Genomic DNA, 26,522 nt, shown 5'->3' with positions numbered 1-26,522 from the left:
ATGGCATGAACCGTTAACAGTTCAGCTCACTAAAGAATTGCCATCATATCCCTATTAGAGCTGAGCTTACTCTCCAATCATTCCTCGAAAAAATAAAAATACATAAACAGCGTTTCCTTAGTCATATTCTCAAGAAGCCACCTCTATACTAATTGTCTTTGGAACCTCTTCTTCTTTCTTTGCCCTGAATCTTTGTCACCAGTTTATCCTCTTTCATGTCCCATTCTGATGAATATCAGAATAGTCATTTATTTCTATCAAGGCTTTTATAGTCATTCAGAGAATCCAGTCTCTGTGTCTAAAGTTGCAGAGTTCAGATAATAAATACAGAGTTTTCAATAACCCTGTTTCCAGGTTTCTTGTCAGTAATATTCAGAATTAACTACTCTACAGAACTGTGCACTTGTATAGCTTTTGTAGTACCGAGTAGGTATGCTTGTTATCTATACACGCAGTGAGAGAGACAATGGTGTCTTACTGTGGACACATATTGACCAAGAATTGCTTCTTTCATTGTATTTCGTGTCTCTGCTCAACACATATTCTCTGTCTCTGAAAGTAGTTTAAGGATGACAAAGGTCCTTATGGGATTTTGTTGGCCTATGAATAGCTGTTAGTCTAAGGTATCCCAGAAAGTAATGTCTACACTTGTTCAAAAACATTTTACCCTATACTTTTTTCATGTGTTGTATAATCAATCTTCCTTCTGGTTGTAGCAGGCAGGATTCATTGTTTTACATTTCACTCTCTAGGTACCCATGCCTGAATTGCTCCCATTGGGATAAAACCAAGGATATCTCCAACACAGTCATGGGCAGTAATTACAGTACAACCTGGACCAGCCTACACTTAACCCCAGACTATAAAGGCAGATGTATGCATCCTCATGGATGCTTTGCATGCAAAATGCCCATACACACACCCTGGGACAATTCGAGGCACAGTGATGGTTTAAATATAATAATCCATCCTCTCTAGCTCTTTTAGTGTGCTGCTTATTTCCTGGGGACCATATGAAGCTCCAGGAGCTGAGGCCTTCACTACATTGTTGGTATTGTTGGTATCCTATGCCATTCTGCTCCAGCCTCCTAAGATTATCCTATCTGCCCCTGCCTGCATCCAACACTCTGAAACTTGATTTAAGCTGGTTTATAAAATTCCTTTGGCTATACAGGTCCATATAAAGTAAAATTTACTTGCTCCAATTCATGAAATCATGTTGACATTCTCTTAGGTAAGAGTGAGAAATGCTTCTGCTCACCCATCTAGCACTGCCCATTTGCACTTCATTTTGATGTTTGGGGCAAATGTATTGTTTAACACAGAGTTGTGACTGTAAAGAATGTCAGGCCAGGTATAAGGGGTTAGTTAGCATTACCATTGCTCAGTAGTATGTAGGCATTGCTATATAACACCCATCAGATTTCAAGATAAAGATGGCTACCTCTTTCACTTAAACATCCCTGGCCCTTTATATAACCAGAGAAAACATAACTAAAATGCTTCCCAAAAAATAACATTATAAAAAATGGGCTTCCAGCATTTGTTGTAAGCCTGTTGGCATAGGAACCCCAAGCATATAACTGGCTTTCTTTATGTAATGAAAAGCCAATTGTGAGTGCAGCTCATAATCTCTGTTGCCAGTGGGCAGCACGTCCATCCTAATGTCCTAAATGATGCAAAAAAAAAATACTTTCTAGCTCCTCAAGTGCTTCATATGTTAATAAATATACATCAATTGCCGTAAATTACACTTAATTTTCCCTTAATGAATCAAATTGATAGTTTTTCTCCTCTTGTCAAATCCATATTTGAAGGTGAAAAACTATACCAATAATAAGTAATTCTTATTTTATGAGATAACTATGTTTTCATTCTATATCAACATTTGAAAGTTCTGTGTACTATAAGAGCAAATGTTTATGATCATGTTTAACCATCTTTGACCATAAAGCATCACTGCTAAATAAATTTGAAATTTTTATAGGATTATGCTCTGTTATGATTGGCTTTAATAATTTTTTTCAAGTGGTATATACACAAAGTAATAATTATATTTTGATTCGAACTGTTGGTGGAGCTTGTCTAGTGTAGATAGATTCCAACTTGCCCTGTCACCTCTCTTGCCAAACCTTCTTTGACCACCAAGCCTAATCCAGCAAGATAAATAGTCATTGCTGCCTCTGCTGCATCTTAGCACTTTCCCCACTGTAATGCAATTATTTGTCTAAAAACCTATCTTAGTCAGCTTGGGCTGTCATAACAAAGCACCATAGAACAGGTGGCTTAAACAACAGACATTTATTTCTCATAGTGCTGGAGGCTAGGAATTCCAAGATCAAGGTGCCGGCAGATTTGACTCCTGGAGAGAATTCTCTTCCTGGCTTGTAGGTGGCTATCTCCTCTCTGTGTCTTCACATGGCAGAGAGAGAGAGCAAGAGAGTGAGAGAGAGCCAGCACTTTATCTCTTCTTTTTGTAAGGACACTAATCCCATTATTGGGGTTCCACCCTCATGACCTCATCTAACCCTAATTACCCCTCAAAGGCCCCACCTCCTAATAGCATCATATTGAGGGTTAGGACTTCAACATAAGAATTTGGGGGGCACACAAATATTTAGTCCATAACAAACCTGTGTTTTTCAACAAGCTGTGAGCTCCTGGGCAGTAGAGGCCTTTACTTAGACTTTCAATTCCTACTGCTTAGCATAGTGGTTAAAAATTCAATATATTTGAAATAAATGAACTAAACAATAAACATTGTTTAGTATTGATACAATTCTGTTTACAGCTATTTACATCTATTTACATATGTATTTCAGTCATATATATTGAGTATGATTTGACTGAGCAGTTGATAATCTATAGTTTAACGAAGTTTAATTAAAAGTCTAATAATATCACTATGTATAAAGAATTTCTTAGATAAAAGAGAGAGAAGGAGTGACAAGGAAAGCATTTCATTTTGTGACTTAGTCTTCGTGCATTTTTTTTTCCTCTTAGAAATTTGTGATGATAAATGAAAATGTATTTCTTTTTACCATTAGAGGGGGTGACATCTTTGCTATAGGGTGAGTGCCCTTAGTTTGTAAGTTATTAGCAAATAGTCCATTCTGTGCATAAAAGACGTAGTAAAATCATTACACAGGTAACGTTATATGAATAATGAATGGATTATTATTACATCAGGAAATCACCACTATGCTTTGACAAAATTGGCAGGGTTTTTTCCCAATAAGTTCTCACTAAACGTGTCCTGTCAAGAAGGGTCTGAGATATATCTGTAAATTAATTCTGCATTTCCTCAGTACTCCCCGTGAAGAAAGGAATTGCTTACTTACTCTCACACTCTATCATGGTGATATTCTTCAATTAAAATGCACACATAGAAAAAAATAGAAAATGTAGAATCTGTTTTTCCATATGGGTTTAGAAAGGTAGAAGGAACAAATGAAAGCTCACGAATGCATGCTCATACATGCAGTGGAAGGAGTGTGTGTGTGTGTACGCGCGTGTGCATGCTGTATCAGGTCATCTAGGGCTTTCATTTTCATCTGTATGCCTGATGCCCCAGCAGGGAGGTCCTGATTCAGTTGTTCTGGAGTAGGACCTGGCCGTAGGTGAAATTTTGAAACTCTTCAGGTGATTCTAATATGTATTAGGGGCAAAGAATTGGCTCTGAGGGGTCTGGGGATCTATTGTAACTATCAGCAGTTTAGAATAGGGATCTTGGTAATGCTTTTGATTTATTCTACGGAAATATATTCTTCACATCAGCTGGGGCAAAAACCAGGGAATCCCCGATGTGGTCCTTTCCTAAAACCTACTCCCCTAGTGTTAGATTCTTCATAAACTAATCCTGGCCCCCTTTCTAGGAAGAGTTATAAATATCAGTTCTCTTGTTTTCTGCCCCCAAGAGTTCACATTTTCAGGGATTTAGTAAAATTTCCTACTTACCTCTTTAGGTTTGCTTCAGGTCCTGTTTAAAATTATCCTATAATGTATACATGGTTTATTGCCATGGTGACATTAGGTACTTAGTCATTTTCTACTTCCTCTTATAATTTTTTTCAAAGGTCAATGATTATTGGAGAATATCGTAGACAAAAAGGTTTGGCAGAATCTCCGGTAAGCAAACTAGATTTTGTTTATTTCTGTATTGTTAGCTTTATTATAATTTGATTCCTTTTCCAAAAATAAAGTACTAATAATGATTGAAAACTCAAATTATTTGAAGGCCAGTGTTAATTACATTTTTACTAATGCAGATGCTCTATACTTAACAATAAGTGAAACAACTTAAATATAGTTATACTATTAAGTAGGAACCTAGATATAAGGTTAGAAGAACTTGATGTGCAGTGTTCCCTTATGTTCATACGTAAACTTTGTTTCAAATAAGAGTCCCAAAACTAAAGTCACATGGCTCAGAGGGTAGAATGATGCCATGATTTCCAATCTGCTCTTTAGTGGAGATATGTCATATGTTTATTGATGATTGCAAGTACATTGGCACATTAAAACTTTGTATGTAGTATTATAAGGTCTAATGTAAATTGGATAAAGTTGCTACTTTTATGAAAATTGTAGAATAGACTCCTTGGATTCTAGTAAGAAACAAAAATTGTCTATTTATGCAATTGCTATATACATATGCGTAGATGAGAGTTGAATGCACAAAGTGATGCTCAATAAATAGAAACATTCAACAATAGTAGCCAGATCAAGAATTCAAATATTATTCAATATCAAGTCAATTTCTTCCGTTCTGCCGTTTTAACCCTATGGCCAAAGATAATTAGGAAAAACAGACTTCCAAAACTAGAGTCCCTGCATTTTAATTTGCTCTTATTAAAGGAAGGATTTTTCCACTTCTGGAATATAATCAACTTCTGCTGAGAAGAAGCCTTTAGTTAATACTGAAAGTGCATATTTTGTTACCATCAATTCAGACAGCCAATAATCAATCCCTTAATAATGTATATTGTCTTCTCTAAGTGTTTCGAGATCCATGTGTATTGTTACTATCTAAAGCTGGATCTTTATATGGAGAACAGACACATTCAAGTATAGCGAATAGTGTTTTTTTGTTTGTTTTTTTTGTTAATTAATTAATTTATTTTTATATTTATTTTTGGCTGTGTTGGGTCTTCGTTTCGTGCGAGGGCTTTCTCTAGTTGCAGCAAGTGGGGGCCACTCTTCATCGCGGTGCGCGAGCCTCTCACTATCGCGGCCTCTCTTGTTGCAGAGCACAGGCTCCCGATGCGCAGGCTCAGTAGTTGTGGCTCACGGGCCTAGTTGCTCCGCGGCATGTGGGATCCTCCCAGACCAGGGCTCGAACCCGCGTCCCCTGCATTGGCAGGCAGATTCTCAACCACTGCGCCACCAGGGAAGCCCTAGTGAATAGTTTTTGTTATATATCAATATTGACTAAGCTTTGCCAATGAATAGGGAAATTTGTATTAAAGATGTCAGGGGAATTCCCTGGCGGTCCAGTGGTTAGGACTCCACTCTTTCTCTGCCGAGGGCACGGGTTCAGTCCCTGGTGGGGGAGCTAAGATCCCTCAAGCTGCACGGCGCAGCCACAACAACAACAACAAGGACAACAACAAAGATGTCAGGAAAAAAAGATTTTTAAGTTAAGAGATACATGGGACTCTAAAGTTACAGTTCTAGAGTTATAGCTCTAGAGCTGAAACTGAAATTTTGCCCAAGATTTGGCTGACCCTTAGCCATGAGCAAATGTGTCCCCATTTTAAGGGTTTTCATAAAAACTTCTGGAAGTCACACAGGAGTGGATTTACATCTACCATCTAACCTTGGAAAGATTCCTGGGGACAAACTGGTGCCAGCCACCTTTGATTTGTAGTGGGCAGGTGTAAAACTGCATCCTGGGACGATTTTTGCTTATATAGTCCTCTACTGTGGTCACTGAATCTTGGTACCTTCTCTCTCTCCTAACCATTGCAAAAACAGCACCTAGATTAAGGAACCTGTGAGAATATCAGAATATCAATTACTCAACATAGGTTGGTCAACTGAATATACATGCGGTATCCCTCCCATCTTCTATTAATTCAGAAGCATACCACAGGTTACTCATGTAGTATAACACATTGAGGCAGCCTTCCCCAAAGCTCTTCACTTTGAATGTTAAAAGGTTCATTTTACACCAACTTAAAATCTACATACTATGATCTGTGTATAAAAAGCAAAACAACACATCCACTTTCAAATGTAATGCCATGTGAGTTTCTAATGAGTGCTTATATATCTTTGTAAGTATTCCAAGCAAAATAGCTTTCAATGTAACAGGTTTTTTGTTTCCTAATTTTGTCTTGAATTTAAAAGAGTAACACAAAAGAGCAAATTTGTTTTTCGATTTCTGCCTTGATAGCAAGTTTCAGTATTTAGAACCAACATCATTAAATGTATAACGTATAATGGATGAGACTAGGCCAGAATTTCCAAAAGTGTGTTTTAAAGAACATTGATCCCTTAAGATGCTGAATGGAAAACATTTGTTAGAATATGACAATTTTGTTTCCTTCTTTGGAATGTCAAATCTAAAGCCTTAAAAATTTCTGTAATAAGAAACAAAATCTTATTTTACTTGGTTTAACCCAATTTTTCCTAAACTTACGTCACCAAAGTACTGATTTTGTCAAGTGATATATATATATAATTATTATAATAATTATAATTAAATTATTAAATTATTATTTTAGTTGAGAAAGTTTACAGTCTCAGTAATATGAGAGTCTCTGAATATGGAGTAAAAGAATTGTGTGCAATCAGTAGTGTCTGCCAATGGTGATTAAGCAAACATAGTCAACTAGGACATGGCTGTGACCATTGGTGTCTAAATGGTTAGATCTGGTGGGCAGTATCCAGGCATAAGTAAAATCATCCATGGGCAAGATCTAGGCAAAGCAAAAGATTTCATAAATAAGACCCAACAAGCATTAATTACAAAATAAAACACTGATAAATTGAACTTCATTAAAATTAATAACTCTGTCCATTAAAATCCACCAAATAACAGTGAAAAAGAAAGCCACAAACTGGGAGAAAAATATTCACAATACTTACATCTGAAAAAGAACTCGTACCCTTAATAAATAATAAACTCCGACATGTCAATGGACAGAATACAGGAACAGGTACTTCATGAGAGAGGGCATTCAAATGGCCTGAAAGCATATGAATAGTTGCCTAACTTCATTAGTAATTTAGGAAATGCAATAAAAATTAATGAAATACTACTATAAACCCATCAGAATGGATAAAATATAAGACGATGACAGTCCCGCATGTTAGGAAGAACGGGTGGATCATCTGAAACTTCCACATATTACTGGTTCAAGTGTAAATTAATATGTTTGGTAATATCTACCAAAGCTAAATGTATGCCTTCCCAGTGGTCTAGCCATTCCTCTTGTATGTATACATCCAAGAGAAATTAGTGCATATGTCCACCAGATTAACATGTACAAGATTGTTACCAGCAGCATTTTGCCTAAGAGCAAAAGCTGGAACAGCTTAAAAGTCTCTCAGAATTAAAACAGACAAATAAAATGCAGTATATTCATACAATGCAATAAAAAACTGCTACTTGCAAGAATTTGAATGAATTTCATAAACATAATGTTGATATGAGATAAAGAATATTTACTGCATGATTTCGTTTATATGAAGTTGGATAACTGGCCCAAGTTATCTGTAATGGTAGCGGTTAGAAGAGAGGGTTCATCCAGAGGGGCCGGTGGGAACATAGAATTAACTGGGAAAGAACTTGAGGAAGCCTTATGGAGTGCTGCCAGTGTTCAGGGCTCTATCCCCTTCTTACTTTTCTGTGGAAACGTGCAGAATTTTTATTTCACCTAGTTTCCTAAGCATGCATTGCAACTCCATACAATATTCCTACTAAGTACACATTCAGCCTCTACTAAAATACTTCTAGTGATAGAAAATACAGCTCATTTTTCTTTCTATCCCTCCCTTTCCCTAACCCAAGCCCTTGCAATAATAATAATAATAATAATAATAATAATAATAATTGGTATTTAGCTCAAGCTTTAAAACAGAGCCAGGCTTTTAATCAGTACCTGATAAACAGGTATCTAACCTAATTTCTACCACCTATCTGTGGATGAGTCTTTGACCAAGTCTTTTCTAAAAAAAGACTGGCCAGCACTGAAGGAAAAAAAAAAAGAGAGAGGAGCCATTTTATGTATTTTAAAATGATAATATAATTTGGAATTTTAAGAAATTTCTAAACAATGTCATTTGGCATCTGTTCAATCTGAATAAAATCTCTTAAGACTTATATATGTATGGAATTTCTCAGAATGCTGTTGTGAGAAATGTCATTGAGCTGTGAAAAAAATTCTGTCTGATTTGATCAATATCTGCTTACACATATGCCATTAACTGCTGTTGCTTTCAGCTTTCGCCGGATGCTTTATGAGCTACATGGGCCCTGAGCTTGCTTTATTATAACAGAGACAAAGAAGAGATCTTGTCAGTACAATAATACCCACAACAATAGAGGGCATGATTCAGAAGCACTCATTGTCAGAAACTCCATAATAGGATCTAGAAATGATAAAGAGGTCCATTTCAGGATGCTGTAAAAGAGATATTTTGGTATAAAATCTCCTTAACTACTAATTAAAATCAGAGCAAATATGCTAGAAAAAAAAGGTGTAATGTGTAAGTGAATACTGTAGCATAGTGTAAGAGGTAAATGAATGAATGAATCAATGGATGAAAGAAAACAAAGTGCAGAGGACAGGTCACCCAGCAGGGAGTTGGAGGAGTGGGGATGCTGTACTGATAGAAGAAAGAAGGAAGGGTTGTTGAGGGAAGAATGCAGCTGACTTTGATGAGAGGAGTGCAGGATTTTCTGTCCTTACGGATCTAGGGGGCCATTTGCTACGAACAGCCTGAGGCTCTTCCCGTCAAAGAAAACCTAATATGTACCTTTATTGAGTTTTTTATTATGTCATTGTCAGTGTGCTAAAGCTGTGGGTCTCAAAGCATGGTTCAGACCAGCAACATCACCTGGAAACTTGTTAGAAATGTAAATTCTCGGGCTTTACTGCAAACCAACTAAATTATGAATCTCAGGGGTGGTTTGGGTTTTTTTTTTTTCCTTGCCAATTTCAGAGGAATGACCAGACTTTTTGGCCAGCCCAATATAAGGCTACAGAGAGAAGGAGCCACAAAATGTGGCAAAGACATGGATGTGGGAGTGGGAAGTTGTAAAACAAACACCTCCACTTCATTTTCCTTGGGACTAGCCCTGTCTAAGAATGCGTGAATACCATCATTCCTTGGGAGGAATTAGGTCTTCTCAAGGCTTCTGCCAAGAAAATGTACCCCCAGCTCAGTTTCCAAGGCCTCACCCACCATAGCGAGATTGTAGAGAGCTGTGTGGGGCTCTCCCCACTGGGGACTCCATCTCTGGTATCAAGGTCTTTCCTGCTGCTATTCCTCTGATAGTACCTCTTCCCCGACCACATTGCCTACTAAACAGTACACTCATAGTGTCTTCAAATCTGTAACTAATCTTTACTAAAAGCTGAGGGAATTTAGGGTTGTTAACCAAACTAGTTCAGTGCCTTTAATATCTCACTCTCTCTATCTAAGAGATAAAGAATCAAATACACTCCCATTACATCTGATGTAATGATGACTCTAATATCTGAGCATGTGTCTCACATATGTTTACATTGCATCTGATGGCCTCTGGGAACCTCTCTGGGTACTTCCTTCCCAATCCTACCCTTTATGACTTGCCTCTTCTCCATTTCAACCCTGGGATTGGTACTGTAACGAGCCCTCCAGGTAATTTTGATGTAGTCTAAAGGTTGAGAGACATTATACTGAGCAATACATTCATTACCTCTTGTTCTTCTCAATGATTCCATAAAAGAAGCATTGTTAATGCCCTGCTTTACAAATGAGGGAACTGAGGCTGTAAGAGGCTCAGTATTTTGTTCAAGGTCACATAGTTGGTATGCAGAAGAGCTGGGGAAAGAACCCAGATTTGTCAGACTATAAACCCTGTGTTTTTAGCCACTCCTCCAGAGCCCAGTGAGTAAAAATTCATTAATTTGAATGAATATGTATAATACCCAACCTGCAAGTCCTAAAATACAATTCCAAATGCTAAAGCATTTCTTTTGAAGAAGAAAATACTCCACTCCCATCACCAATGATTGGTAAAATAAAAGGCTTAAAATACAAATGCCTGGTTGAAGGAACACTTGATTTTTTTTTTCTTAAATTTAGCCATTTGGGTTGGGTTAGAGTAATTTGTTTGTTGAAGTACAGTGTTTCCTGTAGTGACAAATGGGCCACTCTGCTATTGGCTCTTATCTCTTACCAAACTTGTTATTTTCCACCCTTTAAGCTAAACTTCTCTAAAGATTCTGTATTCACTGTACCTACTTCCTCACCTCACATAGCTGTCTCAACCTCCGGTATCTGGCTTCTGCCACATCCTTCAACTGAAATGGATTTTGCCAAGGTTCATATCACATTCCACCACATCACACCATTCTGCAGCGTTGATTGCTCATCAGTCCCCCCTGAAGAACTCTTCTCCCTTGGCTTCTGGGATATTCTATTATTCTAGTTTTCCTCCTATGTGTCTCCATTGCCCTCATCATTTCCTTGGAGTGCTCCTCTCACTTTGTGAATTTCTTTTCATGTTCACTTGCAATCTTAACTCTCAGTCAACGTACTTTTCTTGATCTCATCCAAACTTATAGAATAACAGCTCTTAATGATGACACCTAACTCTTTATCTCCAACTAAAATCTTTCTCTTGAACTGTAGGCTTATATCTCCCTGCCTATCAGTTATACCCACTTATGTCACATAGTTACTTCAAAATCAATATGCTCAAACTCAACGACTGCCATCCAAATAATGCTCCTCCCACCATCTCTTGCTTATTGGAAGGCAGCACCATACATCCAGTTTCTCAAGTGTTTTGGTATCATCCTTGAGTCTTCCCTCTACATCACTGCTCTGATACTACCTTGGTTTAAGCGACCATCAGTTTTTGGCCGCATTGTCGCAATTGCCCTAAAACTGATTATCAATTTTCCCTACCCTTTGAGTCAGTTTTTCACACTACAGCTAGGATGCTTTCTAAAATGCATTATCTGATTATATCATTTACCCACTAAATATCTTCTGTGATTTCCTCAAGATTAATTTAATAACTAGTTGACTTAATCCAATATTTTTCTTCATCATACTGATGTATCAGTTTTTTCATGTTCTTTGGTACTGAGGGTTTAAAGTTCAAGAATATATTGGCCATGTGTTTATTTTAACTTAGGAATGTCCTTTAACCAATAATCACTATTTAAGTGGTTTGCAAAACCACCATAGGAGCAGAGTCTATTGCGATCAGTAGATATGACAGAGTGTGACCAGCACTTTTCCTCAAAGACTATGAATATTTATATTATATATACACATATATTTAATATAAATTTAATATCATACATAATATATATTTAATATCATATATATCATATAATTTGTGTCTATAAATTGATTATATATACATATATATTATGTGTGTATATTTACAAATCAATTTACAGAAACATTCAAAATGAACTATCAAAAAAATTTTGTAAGTTTGATATTTCAGTTAATTGGATTTTATAATTCTCTCTTTCCCCCTGACTACTACCACCTTTCCCTGAATTACTGCAATAGCCTCCTGATTCTCTGTCTCTTTATTTGCTGTGCTTCTCTCCTCAAACTCCCCGAATCCACTCTCCAAACTGCTCTCAAAAAGGATTTTCCTAAAATTCAACTCAGATCTTGTTACCTACCCTGCTAAAATGCTTAAATTCTCATTGCCCCAAGGATGAAATCTGAATTGTGTAAGATGTTCTACCAGCCTTTGCATGGATTGACCTCTGCTCCATCTCTTTACAGCTCCCCTTCCCACAGCGCCCAGCATACCCATCCGTCTCTCAGTCACCCCATTGTACATTCCAAGCATGCTGCACAAATTGCTATTTCTAGCTTCTCTATCTTCCTGAAATGGGCTTTCGATGACCCCTGTACCCCACTTCTCCCCCACGCTCCCACCCCTACTTTTTACCCAACTGACTTCAGTTTATCCTTTTGATCTCGGGTGGCCTTGACCTACAGTGGCTTGAAGCAGGATTTCAGTTCCCGGCCAGAGACTGAAGTCAGGCTGTGGCAGTGAGAGCGCTGAATCCTAGCCACTAGACCCAAGGGCCAGTGACAAGGCTCTGGCCCGTCAGCTGTGTAGAAATGAATTTCCACAGAGAGATGGAAAGTAGTGAAACAAGTAAAGTGTTTATTAGGAGAAAAAGGGTACGTGTGGATAGACACACGGGTGGGCTCAGAGAGAGTTGTGCCCTCGTGGTTGTTTGAATCACTTTTATGGGACATTTCTTCTGGGTCTCTTTTGGCCAGTCATCTTGCTTTGGCTGGTTCTGAGTCCGTATTTGGTGTATCTCAGGGTTCTCCCAAGTGTGCGCGCACGTCTCTTAGCCAAGATGGATTCTAGCAAAGAGACCTATGGGTAGGTTGACATCACCTACTAAGGGGTGGCGCCCCCTCCCTTTTTGACCTTCAAGGAGCCTTTCTGCACGTGTGTAGTCCGGAAGGTCTTCTTGACTTGGAGAATGAGGAATATGTGCTCTTTTATCTCTTATCTGGGCAGGGCTTGGCTTCTCCCTCCTGCTATTTTGGAGTATCTGTCCACAGGGGATGAACTCCAGCTGCTCAGCCTGGGGCCCATTTATCTCCTGCCTCACTTTAGGTGATGTCACTTCTTCAGAAAATCCCTAAGATTGATGTGATAAAAGGAATATCTCTTATGCATCATCTCATCACCCTACAGTCACTGTATTTTAACACACATCAAGTTACTTTTCAATTTCCTGTTTATGTGTCCTTATCACTCATTAATCTGTAAGCTTCTAGAAGGAGGGGTATTTATCTTGTTCACCATCACCTCTCCAGCCCTTAGCACAATGTCTGACAATTAGTAAGTACTCAATAAATATTTATTAATTGATTAAATGAGAAACTATGATACATTAAAGCTTATTAAAATCTAAAACTTGGAAATAAGACAAAAGGATAACTAGATGCCCTTTTAATGTCATCCTGAAGCATTGTCTAAAAGGCCTGCTCAGGACTTCCCTGGTGGCGCAGTGGTTAAGAATCCGCCTGCCAATGCAAGGGACACGGGTTCGAGCCCTGGTCTGGGAAGATCCCACATGCCGCGGGGCAACTAAGCCCGTGCACCACAACTACTGAGCCTGTGCTCTAGAGCCCATGAGCCACGACTACTGAAGCCCGCAAGCCACAGCTACTGAAGCCCGTGCGCCTAGAGCCCATGCTCCGCAACAAAGAGAAGCCACCGCAATGATAAGGCTGTGCACGGCAACGAACAGTAGCCCCGCTTGCCGCAACTAGAGAAAGCCTGCGCGCAGCAGCAAAGACCCAACACAGCCAAAAATAAATAAATAAATAAAAGGCCTGCTCAAAGATTAGTGGCAGGGCAGGAATAAAGACGTAGACATAGAGAATGGACTTGAGGACACGGGGGGCGGGGGAGAGCTGGGACAAAATGAGAGTAGCATTGACATATATACGCTACCAAATGTAAAATAGATAGCTAGTGGGAAGCAGCTTCATAGCACAGGGAGATCAGCTCAGTGCTTTGCGACAACCTAGAGGGGTGGGATAGGGAGGGTGGGAGGGAGGCTCAAGAGGGAGGGGATATGGGGATATGGGGATATGGGGATATATGTATGCATATGGCTGATTCGCTTTGTTGTACAACAGAAAGTAACACAGTATTGTGAAGCAATTATAATCCAATGAAGATCTATTAAGAAAAAAGGTTATTTAATTTTCTATGAGAATGCATCTTTGTTTAACTTAGTATTTACTATTGATTAGGGCTCAGATTCTGTGAAGTGTTATGTGAACTTATAGATTTTTTTCCAGTAAAGAGACAAAAAATTGTTTTTCTAGTAGAAAAATATCATTGAGGATATGATTTTATTGCCCTTTAAGATGTTAACCAGTTCTGTATCGAATTGAGCAATCTTCTTCCAGTATACTTTCTTTTCGTGATTATGTATGTTCAGGCCCTTGAATTCTCCTTTGAAGCAGCTTTAATTCTCTGCCTGTTGCACCATTAATTAGTTAAGTATTTCCATGTTCTCAGGATATGTTTATAAGAGAAGAATAAATTTACTTCAGTGTGTTTTAAAACTTGTAAGAAACACAGAGTCCAGCATTAATAGTTATTTCTAGGGAGGAAGAAAAAACTCCATGGTCAAATATGTTTGGGAGAAAACTGCAGGTAATATCCCACTTTGAGATATTAGCAATAGCCATTCATATGCCGTAGGTTCTGAGAAATATGGAGATGAAGTAACCTATTTTGCTTTGTGTAATCTAGCATTTGAAGTTTGAAACATTGGTTTGCTTGAAACTTTAGAGGCTATTATTTTAAACTACAATTTCTGTATTTGAAGTGCTGCTGAAACAATTCCTATTTTGAATTAAGACTTATATCTCCTAAATTTGTTGCATTAGAATTAAGATGAAATTCTGGACCTCCAAATACACATTTCAGAAAAGCCATCCTATAAACTGCAGGAAAGATGTTCTGACACTGCAGTAGAGTCACATAGGTAGAATACTATTTAAAATAGAAAACATTTATTTTCCATATAGAGTATATCAAAATAATTACAATCATTAAGTGAAACTAACATTCAGTTGTGTTCTAAATAAGTCAGTTGAGATGGTAAAGGATCTAAAGATACCTACATACACGAGCATGTTCTGTGGTTTTAAAACGGACCCATATGCAAGTGAAAACATTAGTGAGCAATTAAATACATAAAGGGTGCCTTACTTACACTGAAGCCATAAATGGATTTCTGGAAGATTTAGGATTGTGAGGACTTCAGTATTCAAACAGGTTTTTAGCTCTTGGCTTTCAGGTTTGTTTGTATTTGAAAGTGGCCCTGAGACGAGCGTAGAAGAACAGTTAGACTTGACATATGTATCTATCTCAACTTTGCTTATGAGACAAAAGCAAAAAATCCCTGAAGACTGTTCTATTATGACTTTTCTTCTTGCCCCTTTTAGACTTGTAAATGACTACATGGATGGCTTCACGAGAAATAATAAAAACATATTAATTTTATCTTGTTATGAACGCTAAAATTCATCAGTCTTATATTTCCTCCCCCCTCATAATTATGTCTTGTTTTTGCTGGCTTAACAGTTTTCCATTCTAATCAAGCTTTGTCGTGGGCTGTGGGCTGAATTGCCCTGTGAAAGACTGATTTGCTTCCAGTTCCTATAATCTATCCCTTTGAAGGCTAGAGATTGAAATCATTAAGGCACTGCCGTTGCCCTTGATCTCTGCTCAAAGAGGATAGAGATTGATTAGTTGACAGTTGTTGACCTGGATGGCTCAGAATGAAGTAGTGATGAAGCAAAATCAAGTGCACACATCTCAGAATATTTGATAATGTCATTTATTCTGTGTGCATTTTTTTCAGCCTTATTTTCTTCCTTTTTTCAGTTAGATTTTTAGTAGAGATGATGCCCCAGCCCCACTCCCATCCCTACCCCATGCTTACCACATTCTTACCTCCTAGGGCACGTAAGAACTTTCTCATTTCCTGAATTAGTAACTTGTCCATGTTGTCTAAACATTCTAAAAAAGCAAGGTAGCCTATAGGGCTTATTATTATGTGTCGATTGAAAAGATTAATCTTTATTAACAAATATCTATTTAAACTTCTGACCAAAAGTTGACCTCAGATCATTAAAGAGTTATTCTGCAAACATAGCAGACATTTCATAGAATGGATGTTCATTCTCTTCTGTAGCTTTAAGCCTAGGAATGGTATCAGTGCTGAAAAAGATCTAAACCAATTCATGCAAGAAAGTGAAAGTCTCTGTTAAAGGAGAAAGACACTTTAAAAAGCAAATGCCACCTTCAATTTATTAAAAATGTTAAAGACATCTGAGCTTCTTTTGGGTATTAGTATTCTGTTCCGTTGATGTCTTTTGCCAGTCAAATTCTGGCACCATGCAGTTCTGATTTCTTGAGCTTAATGTCTGATATACAAATTTGATATTCATTTTTTTCCAGTTTTTTTGAAAAATAACTGACATAAATCACTGTATAAGTTTAAGACAAACAGCATGATGGTTTGATTTACATATATTGTGAAATGATTATCACAATAGATTCATCTAACATTTATCTTCTCATATAAATACAATAAAAAGAAAAGAAAGAAGGAAAGGAGAAGGAAAAAAAAATCCCCTTGTGATGAGAACTCTTAGAACTTCCTCTGTTTTTTTTTTTTTAACATCTTTACTGGAGTATAACTGCTTTACAGTGGTGTGTTAGTTTCTGCTTTATAACAAAGTGAATCAGCTATATGTATACATATATCCCCATATCTCCTCCCTCTTGAAGTGAGAGAACTTACTCTCTTAACTTCTTTCCTATATATCATACAACAGTGTTAACTACAGTCATCATGTTGTACATTACATCCCCAGTATTTATTTATCTTATAACTGCAAGTTTGTATCTTTTGACCACTTTCTTCCCTTTCCCCTTCCCCGACCCTTCATCTCTGGTAACCACACGTCCAATCTCTTTTTCTATAAGTTTGGTTTGTGTGTGTGTGTTTGTTTGTTTTTAGGTTCCACGTGTAAGTGAGAGTATACAGTATATGTCTCTCTGACTTATTTCACTTAGCATAGTGCCTTCAGGGTCCATCCATGTTGTCACAAATGGTAGAATTTCCTCATTTTTTAATGGCTGAATAATATATCTGTTAATCCATCAATGGTCATTTAGGTTGTTTCCATGCCTTGGCTGTTGTAAATAACCTTGCTATGAACATGGCGGGGGGGTGAGGGGCAGGTGCAGATATCTTTTTTTTTTTTTTTAATTTATTTATTTATTTTTGGCTGTGTTGGTTCTTCGTTTCTGTGCGAGGGCTCACCCCAGTTGCGGCGAGCCGGGGCCCCTCTTCATCGCGGTGCGCGGGCCCCTCACTATCGCGGCCTCTCCTGTTGCGGAGCACAGGCTCCAGACGCGCAGGCTCAGTAATTGTGGCTCACGGGCCCAGTCGCTCCGCGGCATGTGGGATCCTCCCAGACCAGGGCTCGAACCCATGTTCCCTGCATTAGCAGGCAGGATGTAAACCACTGTGCCACCAGGGAAGCCCCCAGATATCTTTTTGACTTAGTGTTTGTGTTTCCTCTGAATATATTCCCCAAAGTAGAATTGCTAGATCACATGGTAGTTCTATTTTTAACTTTTTCAGCATCCTACATACTGTTTTCCATAGTGGCTGTATCAATTTACAATCCCAACAGCAGTACACAAGGGCTCCTTTTTCTCCACATCCATCCCAGCATTTGTTATATCTTGTCTTTTTTGATGATGGCCATTCTAACAGGTGTGAGGTGATATCTCATTGTGGTTTTAATTTGCATTTCCCTGATGATTAGTGACATTAAGCATCTCTTCATGTACCTGTTGGCCTTTTATATATCTTCTCTGAAGAAATCTCTATTGAGGCCCATTGCCCACTTTTTAATTGGGTTATTTGGTTTTTTGCTCTTGAGTTATATGAGTTATTTATTTTGGAAATTAACCCCTTATTAGATATATGGTTTGCTAATATTTTTCCCATTCTGTAGGTTGTCTTTTCACTTTGTTGCTGGTTTTAGTTTTTGCTCTGCAGAAGCTTCTTAGTTTGATATAGTCCCAGTTGTTTATTTTTTATTTTGTTGCTTTTGTTTTAGGTGTCATATCCAAAAAATTACCAAGACCCATGTCAAGTAGCTTTATTCCTATGTTTTCTTCTAGGAGTCTCAGGGTTTCATGTCTTACATTTAAATCTTTAATCCATTTTGGATTAATTTTTGTGAGTGGCATAAGATATGAGTCCAGTTTCATTCTTTTACATTTTAATATACAGTTATTCCAGAAGAAGAGATTACATTTTCTCCATTGAGTATTCTTGGCTTCCTTGTCAAATATTAGTTGACCGTATATGCTTGGCTTTATTTCTGGGTGCTCAACTCTATTCCATTGGCCTGTTTGTCTGTTTTTATGCCAGCACCATACTCTTTTGATGACTAGAGCTTTATAGTATAGCTTGAAATCAGGAAGTGTGATGCCTCCTGCTTTGCTCTGGAAAGCCAGTTTTAAATATATACTTTGTTTCTATTTTAGTTTCTGCTTTAAAAGGTAAAGAAGGTATATTTTAAAGACATATATTTGCAAATATTCTGGGATCATTTAATTGGACTAATTTTAGAACTGAGCATATTGAACTGAATTAGCATATTTGGTTAAAGAAAAAATGGGTGTGAGAAAGGATTGGTTCAGCTCAGTAGTTTAAGTGAACTTAACAGAAGCATCCAAGTTCATGGTGTCCTTGCTGCTTTGTCTTGATATTGACAGTTTTGAAAATAGTTTTGTTTTCAGTTTTCAAAAAATATTATAGGTGGTGTGCAGCCTTTTGAACATTCACTTTGACAATATTTCATAGTGGCCAGTTCCTACCTGTTCTCTGGAGGAAGGTAACCTAATTTAGGCACGTTTAGTATTTAGAGCAAAAGAAAGCAGTTTATAGAGACTGACAGGCACCTTAAACATGACCAACCTGTCTTTCATTTTTACATTTCCCTTTCATTATCTTTTCCTTTTTCATTCCCAGAGTGTTGAAGTTAAAACTGCCTCTCTTTTCCCCATTTTTGACTCTTATAAATCTAAACATTTCCACCATTAGTACTGCAGTCTAAGGAAGTGGCAACCACCTCATTTAAGGGATAGTAGACTCCATATCTGGGGAAAAATAGAGTCTTGTGAGAAACTGAGATAGATGTTAGGTGAGAAGTATGAAAAGGCAATGTGCGTGTGTTGGGAGTGGGCTGGACACAGTCCTAAGTAAATTCCAGAATGATAGCAGTGATAAATTTAGGGGCTCCATTTTCAGCAAAGTTTCTGTATCAATTTTCGAAGCATCACAACAAAAACAAATCCTTGAAAATTGTGGTAGAAATCTTTTCAGTGTTCAGGCTGAGCAGACAACGCCTACATTTTTGAAGTTTCATTTGGCAGGCTCCACGCAATAAGCTCAATGAAACACAGTTCAAGTCTTCCTTGCTTTGACAGAGAAGTCTAGGTTTACACAACTGAAATTTAGCCCTTGGAGTTCAGGGCCTCCATATAAATATCATGGAAGGTTGAGTGGTTAAGCCACCCCTCAAGCAACAGCAGGGTAGAATACAAGTTGAGATACAGTTTTAATCTCCAGTGATTGGAAGCACCACCCCCATAGATCACGTGAGCCTTTCAGGCTCTCTCAATACTTTTTGTCCGGCCCCTCCCCTCCATTTTGTTTGCCATCCTTAGAGTGCCATAACTGTTCTCCCTGCAGATGTTTGCCACCTCCCATTTATTTCCCAAGTTTTCCTTTCTCTAAACAACTTTCAGTGTTGAATTCTGCTGTGCTGCAATGCTATGAATTTATAAAACATGTGATTGTGTCACAGTTACTACTATGTAGAGGCTCTAGAAACAGGTTTCCTTTAGTTTTGCCTGCACTGCTATCCAGCTGATGTAAATACAAAGGAATGTAACTGATGACCCTAAATGCAACTTTTCTTTGCCTGAACTGCCAAAAAAGAAAAATATGAATACACATAAAAAATGTTAATTATGTGTGTGTATATATATAATATCTATATGTGAATATATTCATACCTGTATAAAATTGAATTATTCTTCTAAAATGTTCTGTGGTTCATGACAAAAATACTATACGCATATGTAGATTTAAGTTAGTAGGCTTATATGAATATTTCTAATTCTTCAGCTTCTACAGATCCAAAGTGATACAGAACAGTTATCGTAAATCATTTACAGAAGAAAATAAATGACAAATTGTGAAAATAATAAACAAACTAGGAATGTTTGTTCAAAACCAATCCCCATATTGCTTCATAAAAATTTCTAAAATTCTTTCTGTAATAGAATCCATAGAGAATTGCAGGTTTTATTTCCTTTACACTTTTATTCATTGCCAATAACTTGGAAATGCTAGGACTATATGGGAAGCAGGTAATTCTGAGAGCATTGTGCAGGAAAGCAGTTTTGCTCTGGCTTTTTTTTTTGTAAAACATATATTTGAGTACCTTGTTTAAAAGATTTGAATCATAATCATTCCAGGTAATTGATTTTTTTTAATATAATACGGTAATAAGGAAAAAACTATATTCATTTCCTTTTTGGAAAGCAGTTTTTTAAAAGATAAGGATATTTACTAATAAAATGTAATTTTAGAAATGTATAATGTACTTTCAAACCTAAAAATATAAAAGTGGGTGTGGGTAAACTTTTTAAAAATTTTCCAGTCATACAAACAAATTTTACTCCCTATCACTTGCAGGGCTGGAGGGGTTGCCATATTTAAATGTGTGACCTGTTTTAAGTATTTGGGTCAAAGAGAAGCGAGGTGCCAGTGTGTAAAGTGGCACAAACAGACAGAAGAGTGAAAGTGGAATTGAATACAGCTGAAAGTGAAGGAAAACTAAAAAGAAAAAAATCCTCAGGTACATCGGTAATATTCCGTTCAGACAGTGGGTATTATGTGACCATTGTTTACTCTCCCATCTTCAAACCCAGGATCAGTGACTAGTCAGCACAAGTTAGTGGTTTAATACCAGAGTTGGAAGAACATGTGTTCAAATTTGTACCCATCTATTGCCAAGTAGCTGTATGACCTTGAGCAGTTACTTAACGTCTCTAAGCTTTGTTTCCCATCTGTACAGTGGAGTCAATAGAAGTACCTACTTTATATGATTGTTGTGAGGATTAAATATGCTAATCTATTTAAAGTATTTAGTAAGGGGCACACAGTAAGCACTCAAATTATTTATACACACAGTTACCATTCCCTTGACAAACTGTTTACCTTCTCTCTCCATTTCCTCATATGGAATATGGATTAACATGAGGACTAAACTAAAAAAGTGCCTGAAAAGAACTTAGCTCATTGTGTAGCAACTTGTAGATACCCTACATAATTAAACAGCGCTTCCTCTTTTTTGCTTTCTATAATTGGGCTGAATGCTTTGTGAGATATAAAAAAGGATACCTACTATTTGCATAGTCCTCTACTGGGCACTAAAGAAATACATCTTTTTATTCATTCATTATTTTGTCCAGTCTAAAATTTTTTGAGTGCCAGTTAGGTGTCAGGAAGTGTATGGGCGTGTGTCATAAAGACCATAGAGGTTTACAATCAGGAGAAAAATTTTGAGTCCCCAGTCAAGCAATTAATGTTACTCTGAGCAGTAAAATGGGTTGGACCCAACCATTCTAAACCTTGGTTTTATGAATTCTAAATGTTGATGGTACTAATAGTGGGTATTAGATTCAAAACCTGTTCTGAACTATAATAGTTTGTTCAGACATTAGTCAAAATCATGAGTTATTTGGGGAGGCATGTTTGCATTCCTCACAGTGAAGCTTTGGGACCCAAGCCCCTGCATGAAGTGATATGTCTGCAGTGGGTAAAAATGTCACCATCACACAGATCTAAGTGAGCCAAAAATACTGCTTTATTAATTTTTCTGTAACTGAATTAAATTTCTACCTTGGACCCTCTTTTATCTTAATTTAACAAGTTTCTTAATATGCCTTTCCCAGGAAATCTTAATAAAATTCAGTGACTTTTCAGGTTTACCAGTCACATTCAGGATTAGTGGGGACTCTCTTTCCTTTCTAGGATGGCAGTACTCTAGGGATATTACTTAGCTTCATAACAGAGCCAGCTTCTGGTTTTGAGTCAGGGACATAGAGAGATGGGACATCCAGTTTGGTCCTTTAAGTGGGTGACTTTTCATGGGGTATCTAGTGATATGGACCAGGATCTGCATCCTTCCCTAGTTGAAATGCACATTCTTCATTCCTGGCCTTAGGAACTCTCTGTCCTGGTGGCCACACCCATGTAAGACTACCAGCTTGCTCCTCCTAAGGTCCATAACCTTCTCAAGCCCCAGTACATATTAGCTGCTCATCATACACCTGCTGAGATGCTCTGGCCTTGGAGAGGCCCCCTACATGCCCAAGCCCTTTGCTCAGGCACTCCTGCAAAAGAGCTCTGGTACCCTTCTCCACTCTCAGACTTCCATTCTTACAGGGGACATTATCATCTTCCCTTTCTCTTCAAATGAATTTGAAAGGGTGTAGGAGGGGCGTCAGAAGAGTTCAGCGCCCTCTCTACGCAGCTTCCCACACTCACTAACCTGTAACTCTCTCAACTGCCCCCTCTTCATCTCATCTTGGTAGACAGTGAGGTGTGGTGAAAACTTTTTTTTTTTTTGGCCACGCAGCACGGCATGTGGGATCCTAGTTCCCCAGCCAGGGATTGAACCCACGCCCCCTGCATTGGAAGCGCGGAGTCTCAACCACTGGACCGCTAGGGAAGTCCCTGGTGAAAACTCCTTTTAACCAGTGTTCTTCTATACCTGTTGCTGAGGCCAGTGTCATGGTTTACTTATACTCAAAAAGTATGTATCTCTCTTATTGGTATCAAGAGTTAGTTTTACTCAAAGCTCTACATTTCTCCATAACCTTAAGGCAGTGGCGATCCAGTACCTACCTTAACTACCAAGGATGGAACTTAAGACCATGTGTACAGTCTCATGAAATACTCAGTGTGGTGTGTGTGTGGAGGGAGGTGAGTGTGTAATTCTGATTGTGGGACTCTTAGGGAGGTGGCGATCCTTAATTAACACAATGATTCCTTCACATGTGCATTGCAATCACAGGCAACTAGTAAAACCATTTTGCCTCAGGTTTCCCATCCGTAAAAGGGAAACAAAATATCTGATTCACAGTCTAGTTGTGAGGATTAAATGCAGAATCCAGCATCATGCATATAGCATATCCTCAACAAATGTGAGTTCCCTTCCTCCCATTTTCCTAATGAGAAGGAGCCCTGCTTCCTCTCTGTTCTTTAGTACACCACCAATCGCTCCCTCATTTGGGACTGAACTGCCTTTTACTAACTGTCCTTTAGTGTTTCATTTTTCATATTCAGGCATTGTTCAGCTTATAAAATATTTCACCCCAGATCCTCTTGAATCTGTTTTATACATGCCTAATAAGGCGTATTTTTGTGCAAATTAATGTGCTTTATCTTAAAGTAAATTTCAGGCTAAAGTGAAAAATGAATTCCTCCTAGTTTTCAGGCAGAATTCTCCTTATGAGAAGTAGGTCAAGAAACATTGAACACAGAATACATTTATCTCTGAAAACAGCTCTTCGGCTCTGGATTGTTTAAGGATGGCCTAGAATCCATGCTTAGTATTCTCTTGCATCTCCAATTTCGGTACACTTTTCGAATTAGCATTTTGGCCTATGTAAGTCATTTCCTGGGAATTGCTCTTAGTTTTACCCCCATCTTCTGCACTCCGTTGTCAGATGAGAAGACAAGAGTAATTGCACATTGATTTTGTAAATCAACGTACAAATTATTCCCCAAACAAAGTCAATATATGTCTTATCTGCTCAGTTTACAGGTAAGTAGAGCTGCTGGGGCTGGCTTTTGTAAATTGTCCTTGCTCCGTTATACTCTTTAAATAAATAAATAAATATAACATTAAATGGGCTTCCCTGGTGGCGCAGTGGTTAAGAATCCACCTGCCAATGCAGGGGACACGGATTCGAGCCCTGGTCCAGGAAGATCCCACATGCCGTGGAGCAACTAAGCCCGTGCGCCACAACTACTGAGCCTGCGCTCTAGAGCCCGCGAGCCACAACTACTGAGCCCATGTGCCACAACTACTGAGCCCACGCACCACAACTACTGAAGCCTGTGCGCCTAGAGCCCGTGCTCCGCAACAAGAGAAGCCACCACAATGAGAAGCCCGCGCACCGCAACGAAGAGTAGCCCCTGCTCGCCACAACTAGAGAAAGCCCGCACGCAGCAACGAAGACCCAACACAGCCAAAAATAAATAAATAAATAAACTTATTAAAAAAAAAACATTAAATGTGATGGCTAAAAGCAGACTGGTTTGTAGAACACCTACATGGATGTTCCATTCCTATTGTTCCCCTCCTCCAGTCCCTGTAGGGTGTTTCAAGCACTTTCCTCCTATAGATTTAGATTAGCTGAAAGACAAAGGCAGAGACAGAGACAGACACAGACACACAGACTAACACAACACTGTCCACTAGCACCGCTTACAGGAATTGAGACTAATCTGTTCCTTCTATTCTTCCACCCACCTGAACTACAAGGTTCTAAGCTCTTTAATCCCATCTACATATTTAAAGAGTTGATTGGGTTTTGTTTTTTATAGGCTAAAAGTAAAGATACTCTGGTGCTTGTCAAAACTTCTTTGTTTTGTTTATTTTCCCCATAGCTTTTGTTTTCTGGTAGAGTATGCTTGTGTGGGGTGTGTATGTGTGTATGTGTATGAAAGAACAGGAAAAAAAGGCAGAAAGCAGATCCTTCCCTGATAACACTGACAAGTACCTGCTGATTTCTCACTGAGGTAACTAGAACACTGGAAATATTGAGCCCTTTCCTAGTCACTCTAAAAGGATTGGTCATAGGTCATGTCTGATTTGCTTGATTGCACAAACCTGCAATGATTCAGCGAAACTTCTTTTCAGGATTTTAAGAGATAGATCAGATGGTGCTTACAGTTGAAGGTCAATAGGCTTTTTGTTTATTTTGTTTTATTCAGGTGGGAATTGGGGAGTTCTAAAATGTCCCCACATTTGTCATTCCTGTTATTCTGGCAGCCTTTTGTCATGATCACGTTTTCTTTGTTCATTTGTAATTACTCCTGCGTGCGCTTTAATAATTCTGAAGGGAGCTGTGAGTTGTGCAGAAGAATAACAAGCTTCAAATTAAAGAAGAATCTATAAGCATGTTTATGGTTTCTAATTATTAATACAGTTGAACAATTTTTGTTGACCACTGTACATTGACTTCCCAGGGTCTGGTGCATAATAAATTCATGAATATTCAATACAGCAATTATAGAATCATGCACGCATGTGTGCTGGGTATTCAAGATGTTGGCCTGAGTCCTGAACTCCATCCACCCAAATTGTGTGGTTCAGAGTTGGGGTAAGACAAGGAATTGAATCATTAATATAAACTTTAGACCACTCGTGGTCTGAGTAACACCTGTACAGTAGGAGAAGAATGAAGAAAGAACCAAAAACACAAACAACAGCAAAAACTACAACACATCAAAAGTCAAATAATTAGAACAAATTGAATCCATTTAGCATACATTTAACCATCATTTACTTTCAGGTACTCAGTAACTTTCCCCTCTGAGTTTCTTAAATGATAAATCAGTATTACTTCTTAATACTCATTAACTTTGTTTAGTTGTTTAAGCTAACTTTGTTTAGCTTTTGATGACTTGTGTTTTTGTGTTGAGATTCCGTTATCCCTTCCAGATAATTCTAACCCATCCACCAATCCAGAAATGATAAAAAGAGAAATGAACATATATAATCTAGTCATGCCACTCTACAAAAGTTTCCAAATTAGAACGGCTGAAATGATCTACTTTTCCTTTCTTGCATTTTAGGAATATCAGTGAAATTTGAAATGATTTAGTAAAGTGGAAAGGAAGTTTGAACAGGAATTATATATTGAAAATGTGACAAAAGAGGTAGGCCCAATCATCTTTGGCTGCTGAAATAGAATATGTCTCATAATTTTGCACTTTTTAGGCAAAGTCTCCCAATGTACTTGGAAGCCCACCTCATGTTTCATTTTCTAGTCATATAGCACAGGTTGTTACAATTGAAATGGTTCTCTTTCTCCATGAAAATGGATCATTTGGAATGGTAGATAAATTTATTTTAGTTTTATAGTATGAAAGACACAGAGATATAATGGAAAGAATGATTTGTAATCAAAGGAATATACACTTACCAGTCATATAACCTAGCATTTATTTTTAGCCCTAATTTTCTATCTGTATGATGGGGTAGGTGGGGTAAGGGGAGAATACCTATCATGCAGACAGCTACAAACATAAAGTACTTATCACATACAAAGTTTGATAGTGTACCTTCCATCAAAAATTGAGTACTTATGTGTGAACATTGATAAACAGTTTTCCAAGATTAGCCTATACGACGATTTAAGTTGTGTGTCATTTTTAAGGTAATGCTAATATCTTTGTAACTTAATATTTTAATTTATAATAGTAATACTTTTGCAATTGTTACATTGACAGTTTTAAATGATTATGACTTATTGCTAGTATTTCTATTTGACTTTTATAGTTTCCATCACTGTGCTGAAATTTCCCGTCTGTTCCTTCAAGTTGTCCACCTTTTCCTTTAAAATGTAGTTGAATCTATCAGTCAGAGTTTTTTTCTGT

The sequence above is a fragment of the Balaenoptera musculus genome, chromosome X (assembly GCF_009873245.2).
Source record: "Balaenoptera musculus isolate JJ_BM4_2016_0621 chromosome X, mBalMus1.pri.v3, whole genome shotgun sequence".
NCBI classification, from domain to species: domain Eukaryota; kingdom Metazoa; phylum Chordata; class Mammalia; order Artiodactyla; family Balaenopteridae; genus Balaenoptera; species Balaenoptera musculus.
The sequence above is the reverse complement of the archived record's forward strand: the minus strand, read 5'-3'. Positions refer to the sequence as shown.